We start from the raw sequence: 15,094 nt of genomic DNA on the forward strand, positions 1-15,094 counted from the left end.
GCACATTTGTGAGTCTACCACATGTTTAATCTGGCTGCTGCATTTCTATTTTTAATTATTATTTTTTCCTGAAACTCCATTTGTTTTATTTTTGTTTTTGTTTTGGAAAATGATTAGTTGTTTTGATTGTCATTTGCTCTTATATCACATGTTCAATATCTTCTTTTATTTTTAAACATATTAAACATAATTATTTTATATTCTGTTTTTATATTTCTCAGATCTGAATTTTTTGCAGGATGATTCTGCTGTTTGTTTTTTGTGGTCTCTTTCTCGTGGTATTTTGCCTCTTTATGGCTTTTTTGATTTGATTGTGAACTCATCTTTTTTGAAACTTCATCAATGGACATTCTTTGAGACTTAAGTTTAAACTGTGTCCCTCTAAAGAAAATCTGCTTTTGTTTCACAGGTGTCATGATTCTACCTACCTGGCATTAATACTTTGAGCTCTCAGTTTGTATTCATATAATTAGCTGTGTTCATATGTTTAGTATGAATTCTCACCCCAAATTGGCACAAATATAATCAGAAATTTCCTGAGAATACTTTTTTTATTTCACTTTTTCCACTCCTATCACCTTCTTCTCCTTCTTCCTCCTCTTCTCCTCCTCCTCCTTCTCCTTCTCTTCCTCCTCCTTCTTTGGATACTTTTTTCTTATTTCATCTTTTCCTCTCCTACCACCTTTTTCCTCTTCCTCTTCCCCTCCTCCTTTTCTTCTTCTTCTTCTTCTTCTTCTTCTTCTTCTCCTCCTTCTCCTTCTCCTCCTCCCTCTTCTTCTTTTTCACTTTCTTCTCCTCCTCCTCCTCCTCCTCCTCTTCTTCCTCTTCCTCCTCCACCCTCTCCTCCTGCTTCTTCTTCTTCTCTCCTCCACTGCCACTACTGTTGCTTTTCCTTCACCTCCTCCTCCTTCTCTCCTTTTCCTCCTCTTTCTTGTCTTCCACTTACTTTATTGTATTTTGTTGCTCACCAAGGATCCACATTGCACTCAACCCTACCAACTTCCTCTGTGATGTTGGTTTTTTTCCTAGATCTTCCACTGTGGATGCAATACATTGGGATCTTGGCTATGTGTGGGTCTTCAGTCCTACTTATCACCCTGTTTAGGCTTTATCTTCTATCCTCCAACTCCATAGTCCATTAATCATCCACTCCTAGTTAACAAGGGGTCAGCTTAATGAGTGAATCAGACATTTATTTTGTAAATGTTTTCTATATTTTATCCAGGATTATAGGTGGCCCACACCAAGGGAAATGTCTTTGGACAGCTAGTCCACTTTATTGCCAAGAATGAAGGTAATTAGCTGTGTAGCCTTGGAAATCTGTCAAATATTTTAGTCCTCAGTTTTGCCATCTTTAAAATGCAAGAAAAACACTGGTTGAAAAATGAGGCCGTTCCAGCCATAACATCCTATAATCCTAAATATATGAGTTCTTCATTATATGACAGATTTGTTCTCAAAGGGTTAAATTAGAACCCATAAACAGAGGTGAAAAAGAGGAAATGTTTAGCCTGGTTTAAGGAATCATACATGAATTAATTGGTTCTATAATGGGATTCTGCCCAAGAGATATACCTACTATCTTACAGTTACTTAAGGCAGAGATCCTGGAGCCAGACATGCAGAGTTCAAAGCACTAACTCTGCAGTGCACTATCTTTATTATCCTGGGAAAATCTCAAGGTCTTTGCCTCAGTTCCTTTGTGGGAACTGAAAATGAGATTTAAAATATTACCTACCTTTCAGGTTGTGAATATAGTGAGTTAATACAAGTAATATGTTAGTAATTATTACACAGTATTCATTGCATATGTTAGCTATAACTATTATTGTGTATGTAAGATTTCTAGATAGAGATTCCTCATTGTATAGAACTGTACCTATAATTTTAAACCTTCTACAAATTATCACATATGCCACAAAAGTTTCTTTAATGACTCTATCCATCCCAGAAATCTCTCCTGTCTGGAAACTGCTATAACCACCATTGGTTCTGCTGCAAGGGCGTTGGAAAACCATGCTACCTTATTAGATACTAACATTCACATCATGTCAAGTGCCCAGATTGTTGCACCCAGGAGAAAGCAACAAGCTTCCAGATCAATGTTTCTCAAACCTGCCTATCCATAAGAATTACTTGGGAAGTTTTTCTCAAAATGCCGATGACTGGGTTCCATTCCAATAGAATGAGAATAATTTGATCTGGGGTGAAGTTCAGTGATCAGTATTTATTACATGCTTCCATTGAGACACTCATTCTTTAATACATGTAAACATTCTTGTCTAGCTTAATGGCTATCCATGTACAAAAGAATGCACAGGCAGGGAAGAGGAAAAGAATTTTTTTGTTGGTTTTTGTTTTTTTAATTTTGTTGACATTTATTTATTATTGAGAGACAGAGAAAGACAGAGCATGAGCATGGCAGGGGCAGAGAGAGGGGGGAGACACAGAATCAGAAGCAGGCTCTAGTCTCTGAGCTGTCTGCACAGAGCCTGATGCGGGGCTCAAACTCACAAACCATGAGATCATGACCTGAGCCAAAGTCAGACGCTCAACTGACTGAGCCACCCAGGCACCTCTGTTTTTGTTGTTTTCATGGAAAAAAAAAATGAGTAGTTGAATGGACGGGTAAGTGGCACAAGTCAAGCACCAGGAAATGAAAATAGGCATGTGAAATTGTGGGTGGAGCAGAAAATGAGGGAAACCAGTAAGTGAACCAGAGGTTCAAAGAATTCCTCAAAACCATTGTAACATTTCCCCAGCATTTTCTCAAGCTTTATGTTAAATTAATGCCCTGGAAGATTTGAGGGATATGATGAGTGTAGATTTCAGACTCCCTGACATTTCTGCTTTTTGCACAGGCAACTCAAACCACTAAAGTAACTGTGGTCAAACATTGGAGCTTGGTGGACAGTCCATACAGGATGATTCCTGAAATCAGGAACCTGAGGGACAGTCCAGATGGCCATACCCGATGGGATTATCTCCAAACCAGAAAGCTGCAAAGGAGGCCTGCAATCTTCTGAGGTACCTTGGGCAACCAACTGGACCATCTTGGAGCAGAGGCTGAAGAAGTTTCCTGGCTGGGAAGAAAAGCTGCCTTTTCCTGCTTTCTCTGGCAAGAGCTTCCAGCATCAGAGGGGCATTTAGTGTTCCCTTCTTGACCAGCCTTTTTGCTGCAAGCCCACTGGAGAGAGAAATGATACCCTCATTACCTTTCACTTCTTGACTATCCACTTCTATTTGAGCAGCCCAACAGCTTGATTGCACTGTTGTTGAGGATTACTATAGGCTGGCTGGCACAGGCTGGCAAAGAAACATTACTAGCCATTTAAGAGATATTTGAAAAAGGAAGTTCAGCCTGAATAATCAGATTAAGTACTTTCTATGGAAGAACTGAAGACGATGTTAATAAAAATGAAATGAGAGCTCTTCAGGATAGTTGCTTAAAGAACAAATTAGAGTTTCTGGAATCAAAAGAAATTCTGAATTTAAAAATTCATTAGAGACATACAAACTGTTTATTTTCTTTTGCTTTGTCCCCTGACACTCCCATGGACGTTCCCACAAAATAGTAATCGTTGGCCAATATCTTTATCCTTTTCAAACTCGAAAAGCATTTCTTATTCATTTCCCTATTTCTGTTTTTTTGGTGGTCTTTATTACTTGCACTGAACTCTTTTAATGTCTCCATATCTTCTTCTAAAGAGGGAGGACAATTTAACCAGCCCAGTGGAGCTACCGTGTTCAATGTGATTATATGTCTCTACAGAAAGGCAGAAGCTCCCACCTCATCAACTGTTGGAGTAACACTCTAAAAAAGTCAGCATTCACAGATTCAAAGCAAATGACCCAAGTCCATTTGGCACCTCCCGGGTTGTGAGGAACAAACACATCCTTTTTGCTTGAGTTACAACTTTCAGCATAATGCGTCCTTCCCTCTTCCTTTCTATTTCCTTCCGTCTCAAAGAACTTATCCAGAGTGGTTTTAATAGTATCATTTCTGTTATTGTTATTTAATGTTTATTGAGTAATGGAGCAGGAAACCCATCAGGGAACTCTTGGACTTTAGTCATCCATTAGCTTTGATGAAGTGATCTTTTGGAAATAGTTCAATGTTCAGATTGGCAAACATGCTCATGAAATTACTTTATGAGACAAAAAAAAAAAACATCGAAAGGATCCATATCTGCTCCTCAGAGAAAGGGAACACACTGGTGTCTTTAAGAAGTTTCTGTAGTGTTCTTGGTGCCATTTCCCATTCTTCCCCGATGATGATAACTAAGGGAGGAATAAGAGAGAGGGAGAAATAAGAGAGAGGGAGAAATGGGGTGGGGGGAGAGATGTGAGAGAAAAACAGAATGATTGAGTAGTAAGGGTGTCATTCAGGCTGCTGTAGGACGACAAAATGTATGACAAGATGGCAATCTACCGCCACTCTCCAGTTTCTACTTCATTCACAGGTCTTGGATTCTTGAGGTGGGAAAGAATCTTAGAGAATTTCTATTTCAACTCTTTCGTTTTATAAATAAGAGAACTAATTATAAACAGAAGTTTGGTGACTTGCCCGAGGCCACACAACTACTTGGTGATAAAGGTAGAACAGACAGGGCGAGGCTGTCTCATCCAGCATCATTTCCATGACAAAGTCCTGAGATGGCGCTTTGACTATGAAAGGTATGGTTGTAGGTTTTCCCGGATTTACCCTATTTAATTTAACTTATTTTTTTAAAAGAGGGCACACACCCTACTTTCTCTTTTTAAATTTTTTTTAATGTTTATTTATCTCCGAGAGGGAGAGAGAGAGAGAGCGCACGAGCGCTCGAGCTGGGGAGGAACAGAGAGAGAGGGAGACACAGACTCTGAAGCAGGCTCCAGGCTCTGAGCTGTCAGCACAGAGCCCTATGCGGGGCTCAAACTGACACACAGCGACATCATGACCTGAGGTGGAGTTGGACATGCTTAACCGACCAAGCCACCCAGGCGCCCCAGACTTACCCTATTTTAAATCTGGTTCCCACTTTCTAGCTAAGGATTTTAGTTGAATGAAAGTCAGGAAGTGTGAGTGCTCAGGTGTCCTGGTCTGAACACAAGTGGTAAATGGACCAGTACCTGTGGTGCGTCAAACAGAATCGAACCCATTTCCTGGGCAAAGTGGTAAGAATATCTTCTTTAACCCAGTGATCAACTGGTACAGATTCCAAAGCAGTAGATACTCAGGAAACCTGCATCAGTTCAGCAGCCTCTGAAGCAAGGAAACAATTGGTCAATTATAATTGGTGTCAGTGGGTGTAGTTTTATGGATGTAGGGAGAAGTCACAGAACCAAAGGACTTACTGCCCTCAAGTGACTGACAGGCAGACAGAGATAGATAGGAAACAAATGCTTTCTTGGGTATTAAGTAGATGCTGAGGGAGGGGTCGTGTAGAGTAATGTTCTTCAACTGATTCTAAGGACCTAGAGCTTCTGTTATTTCTCTTCCAAACTAAAAATTTTGCTTTGATTTATGTAGTTATCTAAAAAATTAATATAGCATATGCCAACTCTGCAAGACCTAGACTATCCTCTCAATACTAAAAGACCTGTGAATTCAAAAGCCCCATTACACTGATCACTTAGTAGCACTATTTTGCAACCGTGGGCCAAGGAACAAAGAACAGAGTTGGAATTATTATGTAAATGATGCCTTGGTGCTAAGTAAGGCCAAATGGCCTCAGGACAGGCTGTATGAGCAAAAGTTTCACAGTAATTGCAATATAGAAATAAGACCCGAGAGCTGAATATGCTCAAAGCACCCATCTCAAAAGAACTTGCTCTGGAGCAAACAGGGCCATATTTTTGTTGAAGGTGGTGATTCGCTTTGAGGAAAACAACGTTATCCATCATATATTGATACTGTGATTTTTGAATCCTTGGGTTGTGCGCTTTTGTATTTGTTTATTGAGTAACGGATTTGGAGCTTATTGTTACGTAACTGATGTAAGGACTCGAGGCATTGTTTTGTAAAACAATTAAGATGATAATTGAAGGAAGGTAAATGAACCTGTAGAAGTCTGTAAGAATCCTTTTTTCCTCTGAGAGAGTTCAGGATATGAGTGACGCTTGAGAAACAGTCGTCGAAACTATCAGTCGGATAAAAAGTTCAAATAAATGTAGGAGGAAGTGTCTTCAAGTCCCTTGGACAGCAGAAGCAATGGTGGACTGAGAAGGTTAAATTACTGCAATTCAGTTAACGACCTGACTCACTTGCAACAAACGGGGATATGCGAATGTTCTCGTGTGCCGCCCCGACCGACCGGTGGGTTGGACTGCCTGCGTTTTGCTAATTGCACTCCGCACCCCAGAGGGACTGTGAATAACAATGACGAAAGCCATCCTCTGAACGCTCCGTTCGTGCTGCGAGTAAGTTCTGATCCTAAGAGCTGGAGCATTTGTCCTCAGGGGACTTTTCCCGCTCCAATCAGTATCATCTCAGAGTGGCAGAAAGTGGAAAACTCTAGTAATTCCACCCTGTGATCCTGCATTACCTTTGATTAATGAAGAGCAAAGAGCAAAGGCTCCAACCTACCGAAATCTGGCGCAGGGCTTGGCACGGTCGGTAGTTTAGAGGGCTCCGTCGGGAAGTCGGTTCCTGCCTCGCCTTGCCCTGCCATTGCCCCCACCTGACTTCTGTTCGTTTGGACCCGTCTTCTTAGGAGAATTTATTCTTCTCGCTCATGGTCTGAGACTTAAAGTCAGACAAACTTCAATAATTTGTGGCCTCAGCATGAATTCATTTTTTATCCCCCCCCCACCCAAAACATGGCTTTTTTTTTAACCTTCGTTTCAGAGACTTTCCACAAGTTTGTTTTTAATTTTTATTGTGGTAAAAATGTATAATATAACATTCACCAGCTTAATCTATCTCCTTTCTTTCTCTTTCTTTCAGAAGCAGCTCCTTTGGGCCAATATTTTCAAATAATTTTTTTAATAATGTTTATGTTTGAGAAAGAGACAGTGTGCGAGCAGAGGAGAGGCAGAGAGAGAGAGAGAGAGAGAGAGAGAGATGGAGACACAATATGAAGCAGGCTCTAAGCTCTGAGTTACCAGCACAGAGCCCGACGCGGGCTCAAGCCGAGCTGTGACATCATGACCTGAGCCAAAGTCAGACGCACTCAGCCAACTGAGCCAGCCAGGTGCCCCTGGGCCAGTTTTTTAAAAAAATGTTTATTTATTTTTGAGAGAGACAGAGAACACAAGTAAGGGAGGGGCAGAGCGAGAGGGAGACACAGAATCTGAAGCAGGTGTCAGGCTCCAAGCCATTAGCTCAGAGCCCAATGCGGGGCTCGAACCCACGAGGCCATGACCTGAGCCGAAGTCGGACACTCAACCGACTGAGCCACCCTGGTGCCCCTGGGCTTAATCTTTCTAAGCATACAGCTCCAGAGTGGTAAGTATATCCACGCTGTTGTGCAAGCAACCTCTAGAACTCTTTCATCTTGCAAAACAGATACTTTGTCCCCCGTTAAACAACAGCTTTTCATTTCTTGCCACACACAGCCTCTGGCAATCGCCAGTCTACTTTCTGTTTCTGTGAATTTGAGTACACTAGGGTATGTCGTGTAAGTCAAATTGTACACTATTCGTCATTTTGTAACGGGCTTATTTTGCTTCGCAGCATGTCCTGAAGGTTCATCTGTGTTGTGGCATGTGTGCGAATGCCCTTCCTTTTTAAGGCTGAATACTATTCCATTGTGTGGACGGACCACATTTTGTTTACCTATTCATCCATCAGTGGACATGTAGGTGCTTCTACTTGTTAGCACTTGGGAATGTTGTCTCCGCTATGAACGTGGGTTTGCAGGTCTTGCCTTCAGTTCTTCCGGATATATACCAGAAGTGGAATCGCTGGGTCATATGACGATTTTATTTTTAATTTTTTGAGGAACCGCCACACTATTTTCCACCGTGTGTGCACCATTTTTTTCTCCCAGCAACAGTGGACCTGTGTTCCAATTCGTCCACATTCTCACCAGTTCTTATTATTTCCTGGCATTTTGTTTTGCTTTGTTTGGCTTTTTTGATAGTAGCCATCCTAATGGGTGTGAGGTAATATCTCATTGTGGTTTTGATTTGCATTTCCCTAACGATTAGGGACGTCGAGTGGATTTTCATATGCTTGTTGGCTATTTACATATCAGTCTGTCAATTTTTTACCCTTGTCGCTTGTAGTTTGGTGTCGTGTCTAGAAAATCCAACGTCATGAAGCTTTCTCTCTCTGTTTTCGTCTAAGAATTTAATAGTTTTTTGCCTTGTGTTTCAATATTTGATCCATTGGAGTTCATTTCTGTGTCAGGTGTAAAGTGAATATTACAAATTGAATGTGTTCTCCCCGAGTTCATACACTGAAGCCCTAACCACCAATGGGATGGTGTCAGGAGGTGAGACTTTTGAAAGGCAATTGGGTTTACATGAGGTCATGAGGATAGAGCCTCGTGATTGGATTCGTGCCCTCCATCTAAGAAGCAAAGACACCACAGCTGCTTCTCTCCACCATGTGAGAATACAGATAGAAGGAGGCTGTCTGCAAGCCAGAAGAAGGGTGCTCATCAAGAACTGAATGGCCAGCACCTTGATCTTGGATTTCCCAGCTTCCAGTACTATGAGAAATAAATGTCTGTTATGTCATCCCCTCTATGATATTTTGTTCTAGCAACTTGAGCTGACTACGGGAGTACAGGTCCAAATTCATTCTTTTTTGCATATGGATGTCCTATTTTCCCAATACCACTTATTTAAAAGACTATCCTTTCTCCATCAAATGATATTAGCACCCTTGCTGAAAGTCATTTGACCATATATATGTTAAGTTTATTTCTGAGCTCTTTTTTTCTATTCTGTTGTCTCTGTGTCTGCCTCGACACCAGTATTTCACAGTTTTGGTTACTGTAATTCTATAATAAGTTTTGAAATCAGGAAGCGTGAGACCTCCAACTTTGTTCTTCTCTTTCAAGATTATTTTGGCTATTCAGGGTCCTTTGGGAATCTAAAATGTTTTAAGATGGGCTTTTCTATTTCAGCAAAAAAAAAATGCCTTTGGATTTTGATAGGGATTTCATTAAATCTGTAGATTGCTTTGGGTAGTATTGATATCTTAATAATACTAAATCTTTTAATTCATGAACACTAGATCTATCTTTCCATTTATTTGTGTCTTCTGTAATTTCTTTCAGCAACATTTTGTAGTTTTCAGTATACAGGTCTTTCCCCTCCTTGGTTAAGTTTATTGCTAAGTAGTATTTTATGCTTTCTGATGCTATTATTAATGGAATTGTTTTCTTTTTTTCTGATTGTTAGTGTATGGAAACAACTGATTTTTGCATGCTGATTTTGTATCATAAAATTTTCCTGAATTCCTTTATTAATTCTGAGTGTGTGTGTGTGTGTGTGTGTAATCCAGGATTTTCTACACAGAAGATAATGTTGTCTGTGAACAGAGATAATTTTACTTCTTCTTTTTCAATTTGGACACCTTTTATTTCTTTTTCTTGCTTATTGCTCTGGTTAGGACGTGGCCATCTTTGTCTTGTCCTGATCTTAAAGGAAAGACTTTCAGACTTTGACTAAGTGTAATGTTGGCCATGGGGTTTTTACATGTGACTTTTACCACATTGAGGTAGTTTCCTTCTACCTCTAGTTTGTTAAGTGTTTTTTTTTCTTACCATGAAAAAGTGTTGGATTTTATCAAATGACTTTTCTACATCAAATCAATAACCATTTGGTTATGTGTTTTTAAAATTTCTTTATTCTGTTATTATGATGTGTTACATTGATTGATTTTCATATGTTGTACCATTCTTGCATTCTGGGAATAAATCCCATTTGGTCATGGAGTATAATTCTTTCAATGTGTTGAATTCTCTTTGCTAGTGTTTTGTTGAGAATTTTGTATCAATATTCATCAGGAGTATTGCTCTGTAGTTTTCTTATCTGGTGTCTTGTGTCTTGTCTGGTTTGGGGCTCAGGATAATGCTGGCCTTGTAGGATAAGTTTGCAAGTATTTCCTCCTCTTCAGCTTTTTGGAAGAGTTTGAGGAGGTTTGGTATTCTTCTATAAATGTTTAGTAGAATTTACCAGTGAAGCCATTTGGTCCTGGGCTTTTCCTTGTTTGAGGGTATTCTGATTACCAATGTAACTTCATTGGTAGATAGGTCAGCTCAGATTTTCTATTTCTTTGTGATTGTGTCTTTTTAAACACGACCATTATTTTTTTATTTGAACTCTCCCTTGCATAATTCATGTTTGATTAATCAGGCACTTGGTATGCTAGATATGGAAGTTTTGAGCATGATATATAGTTAAGACTATGTTAAATTTACTAGGTTCTTTGTGTTATTAGAGTCTGCCTAGAATTTCTGGAACTAATTGTTGGATTCAGCCTTGATTCTACCATTTCCCTCATTCTCTATAATTAATCCATTAAATACCTTTGGTTCTATCTCGGTAATGTCTCTCAAATATTTCAGCAATATGTATTCCTCTCCCTAGCCACTGCCTTAGTTCAAGCCCTTGGTATTGCTTGCATGGATTGTTTCAATAACCTCCTAATTTGTTTTTCTGCTTCTTCCTGTTCAGCTTTGTCCTCCACGCTTTGATAGCTTTCTGAAACTTATATTTAATCATACCATCTTCCATGCCTAGAAACAACCCGTGATTTTTATTTGCCTATTTCACAAAGTTCAAAATACTCAGAATAGAATAGAAGGACTTCTTAAAGTCTGTAACTTGCCTCCTTTACCTCTACTTCTCCCTTGCTCCTTCACTCCAAGTCTTTGCCATAGCAAAGTATTTGGTATTCTACAGCATAGTTCCTTCATTTTTTTGCGCTTTTGCAATGTGTTGTTTTGGATGGTGAAATTCCGCTCAAACCTTTAGAAACAAGGCAAAAGCCACTTCTTCCCTGGGACTCCTCAGATACAAATTATTAAATCTTCCGAGGTCATGTTCTAAGGTACTTGGAATCTAGTAGAACATAAGCACTTAGGTCAATATGTCTTATAATTATTATATTATTGCTTACCCCATAAGACTCTGATCCCAGAAGAATCGTACATTCCTTAACTTTAATACAGTGCCTAACATTGTCCAGTACACGGTAGTACAGAGTAGCTACTTAATAAAAGCTTATTTAATGAAGAATTGTTTATTCTGGGGGATGAATAATGTTAAAGAAGGCCTGAACTGTACTCCTTCACTAACTATGTACGTGGCCTTCAGTGAATCATTCAACGTTTCTAGGTGTTAGTTTCTTCACTTGTGAGATGCAAGGTGGGAACAGATAATCTCTCAAATCCTTCCCAACCCAGACATTGTATCATTGCACGCTTTATTGGTACAAAAGCCAATCTAATCATTAACAATTTTATTGTCCATGACATGCAAAGAAGACATAAACCCAAATCAAATTCTTTAACTCATTCGATTCCACATTTCATGTTCATTCTTGAGAGAAGGAACCAGTCTAATCCTAACGAGCTTTCCTGATATTACAAATATTCACAACTGCACTGAATTAAAATCTTTTATGTTTATTTATTTAAATGAAATATATAGATTCGTTTATATTTCTAGCAACTCCAAACCAACAGTTTATGATACCTCTATCTTTGGTAGAGATAGAAAAAGTATTTTTGAAAGAAATGGTACTTAAGAAAATAATATTTATCTTTAAAATGTCTTATCATTGGGGGCACCTGGGTGGCTCAGTCGGTTAAGCATCCAACTTTGGCTCAGATCATGATCTCATGGTTTGTAGGTTTGAGCCCTGCATGGGGCTCTCTGCTGACAGCTCAGAGCCTGGAGCCTGCTTTGGATTCTGTGTTTCTCTCTCTCTCTCTCTCTCTCTCTCTCTCTCTCTCTGCCCCTCCCCCGCTCATGCTCTGTCTCTCAAAAATAAATAAACATTAAAAAAATTTAAATGTCGTATAATATAACCATATAAATAATTTTGAAAACAATTAAAAGTCATCTGAAAAAAAACTATTTTTCTAATTGTGCATTCCTTTTCTGTCTTATATACTCATACTTTATCTAATTTCCACTATGATGTCATTCAACTTTATGTCCTACTGTTTTCATTCAGCACATCATCAGCAGTTTGGATTGGTTCTATATTGACTCATAATTATTATTTTAGCGGTCTGCATAACATTCCTTCAATGGACATTGGAAAATTTACTTAATTATTTTCCTATTGTTGATTTCTTAGATCACTTACTCATTAATATAAACAATTCTACAACAAATATTTTCCTCTACTCAGGATCTGCCTACTAGGGATTTCTGCTTAGGATCCATTTCCAGAAATGGCATTATTTGCTTAAAGATTGTATTTTAACTTTATAGTTAATTTTGGAAATTATTTGGAAAAGTATGGTTTTGGGGGGATTTAGCCCAACTACCAAATTTGATTTAGGTTATTATAATATTTCAATCAATACATTATTTCTTTTTTCCGGATTCATTTGTGCCAACTAAAAGTTATGAATGCATTTGGCTACAAGCAAATGGAAACATGAATTCAGTCAACAGTGGCTTAAATAGATTGGATTTTAATTTTTTCTTGTAATGAAAATGCAACAGTAGTAGGCGAGCTGTCCTAGGCTGGCAACTGCTCAAGGAAGTCATTGAGGACCAAAGACCATTGCATCTAACTTTTCCATCCTTAGTAAATGGTTTTTTGTCTTCATGGTTGCAAGATGGCTATTACACCTCTAGGCATTGAATTGAAGGAAGAAGAAGGGTAAAGGACTAAAGGGGCATATTATCTTTCTGTACTAATAAAACACCTTCCCAGAAGCCCCATCTGGTTATTTTGGCTTTGATCTCATTGTTCAGAACCAGGTCACATAGTCGCACTTCACTGCAGGGCAGTTTGGGAAAGAGAGTATTTTATCTTTTGTATCTTTGTAGTCTAGGAAGATGAGGGAGAAAGAGGATGTGAATGGTTTTCAGTAAAAAGATCATGGTTTCTGCCATATTACTTTTATTACTTTCAGTGAAAAAGAAATGTGTTTCATTTATTACAATTAACTGGTAACCTTGTTCAGAGCATTTACTGAATCCATCTTCGAACCCTTAGTATTAGCATAGTTTCCACATAAAAGAGGCTCAAGAAGTGCGTGTAATATGTTGAAAAGTAAAGATATGGGGCACCTGGGTGGCTCAGTTGGTTGAGCGTCTGACTTCGGCTCAGGTCATGATCTCACAGTCTGTGAGTTCGAGCCCCACGTCGGGCTCTGTGCTGACAGCTCAGAGCCTGGAGCCTGTTTCAGATTCTGTGTCTCCCTCTCTCTCTGACCCTCCCCCGTTCATGCTCTGTCTCTCTCTGTCTCAATAAAAATAAAATAAATAAAAAACATTAAAAAAAAAAGAAAAGTAAAGATATGATCCCTGGAAATGAGACTAGGTTAATTCAAATGTCATTTTGGATTACCCTCATTGTCTTTACTATGGTTTCTTGTCTGATATTCTGGGGAAATGCCATAGAAATAGTATTGGACATAGTCCCTCAACTGGACTTAGGGAAATATGGATTCTGTAAAAGTCCAACTTGATGTTTTAATTTGGATTTCAATGACTATTCACAAAAGTTACTGATTGGAGCACTAGAATGTTTAGCACCAAGAGAGAAGTCTTTAGGTTTTCCTTGGTGAATTGCTAATTGCCTGGGATGGTGTATATCACATGTAGACAATGAGTAACTACCTGTAAAACAAATGACTACTAGCCTAGAGTGAGGTTACTGGGGATACACCATGCGTTCCCAACCTTACACTTTTTGGGATATTTATAGGTGAATTCACAGTATACTGCAGGTCAGATCTGTTCCTGATAAGGAACCAGGAGGGATTGTGAATGTAAGACGGACTTCAGATTCCAAAGAATTTTGGATGGTAAGTGGTGGTCAGATCACAGCAAGAGGAACTTGAATAGGAATAAATGTTAATTCCTTCAATTCGGCTTCCAAACAAGGTGCTTCAGAATAGGAACATCATAAATTATATTATTTGGGGAGGGGGAGTGTACCAACAATTAGAATAAGGAATGACAATTTAAAAATGGGAAGAATTTTGGGGCGCCTGGGTGGCTCAGTTAGTTAAGCGACCGACTTCAGCTCAGGTCTTAATCTCACTTTCATGAGTTCGAGCCCCGTATCGGGCTCTGTGCTAACAGCTCAGAGCCTGCTTCGGATTCTGTGTCTCCTTCTCTGTCTGCCCCTCCCCCACTTGTGCACGCATGCTCTCTCGCTCTCTCTCTTTCTCTCAAAAATAAATAAACATTTGTAAAAGATGGGAAGACTTTTATGAAATAACCTGTTGAAAATGACTGTGTTGACTGCTTCGTAACTTCAACTGTTCAAGGTTAAAATGTATCACATGAAGGGATGCTGTGGGAGCAGCAAGGATGGAAGTCCGGACTGAATGTTCTAAAGACTCCTTGCAACCTGGAGTGATAAGAGCTCTACTTTTTAAAAAAAAAAATTTTTTTTTACATTTTATTTATTTTTGAGAGACAGAGAGAGACAGAGCGTAAGCTGGGGAGAGGCGGAGAGAGAGGGAGACACAGAATCTGAAGCAGGCTCCAAGCTCTGAGCTGTCAACACAGAGCCCATTGTGGGGCTCCAGGCAATAGACTGCGAGATCATGACCTGAGTAGAAGTTGGACACAACTGACTGAGCCACCCAGGTGGCTCTAGTTTTTTTTTTTTTTTAATGTTTATTTATTTTTGAGGGAGAGAGAGAGAGAGAGCATGACTAGAGGAGGGGCAGAGACAGAGCGAGACAGAACCTGAAGCAGGCTCCAGGCTCTGAGCTGTCGGAACAGAGCCCAGTGCGGGGCTCAAACTCACAAACCACAAGATCATGATCTGAGCCAAAGTCGGATGCTTAACTGACTGAGCCACCCGGGGGACCCTGATAGCTCTATTTTTATTTAATCGTAGCCCAGAGACTGATGTACTAGAACATTGCTACCAATTCCTGTCTGTAGAACCTGAAAGATCCTCTCCATTCTGATTCATCAGGCTTCGACTACAGCTCCATATTTTGTATGG

This window comes from Neofelis nebulosa, chromosome 4 (assembly GCF_028018385.1).
Source record: "Neofelis nebulosa isolate mNeoNeb1 chromosome 4, mNeoNeb1.pri, whole genome shotgun sequence".
In the NCBI taxonomy this organism is placed as follows: Eukaryota; Metazoa; Chordata; class Mammalia; order Carnivora; family Felidae; genus Neofelis; species Neofelis nebulosa.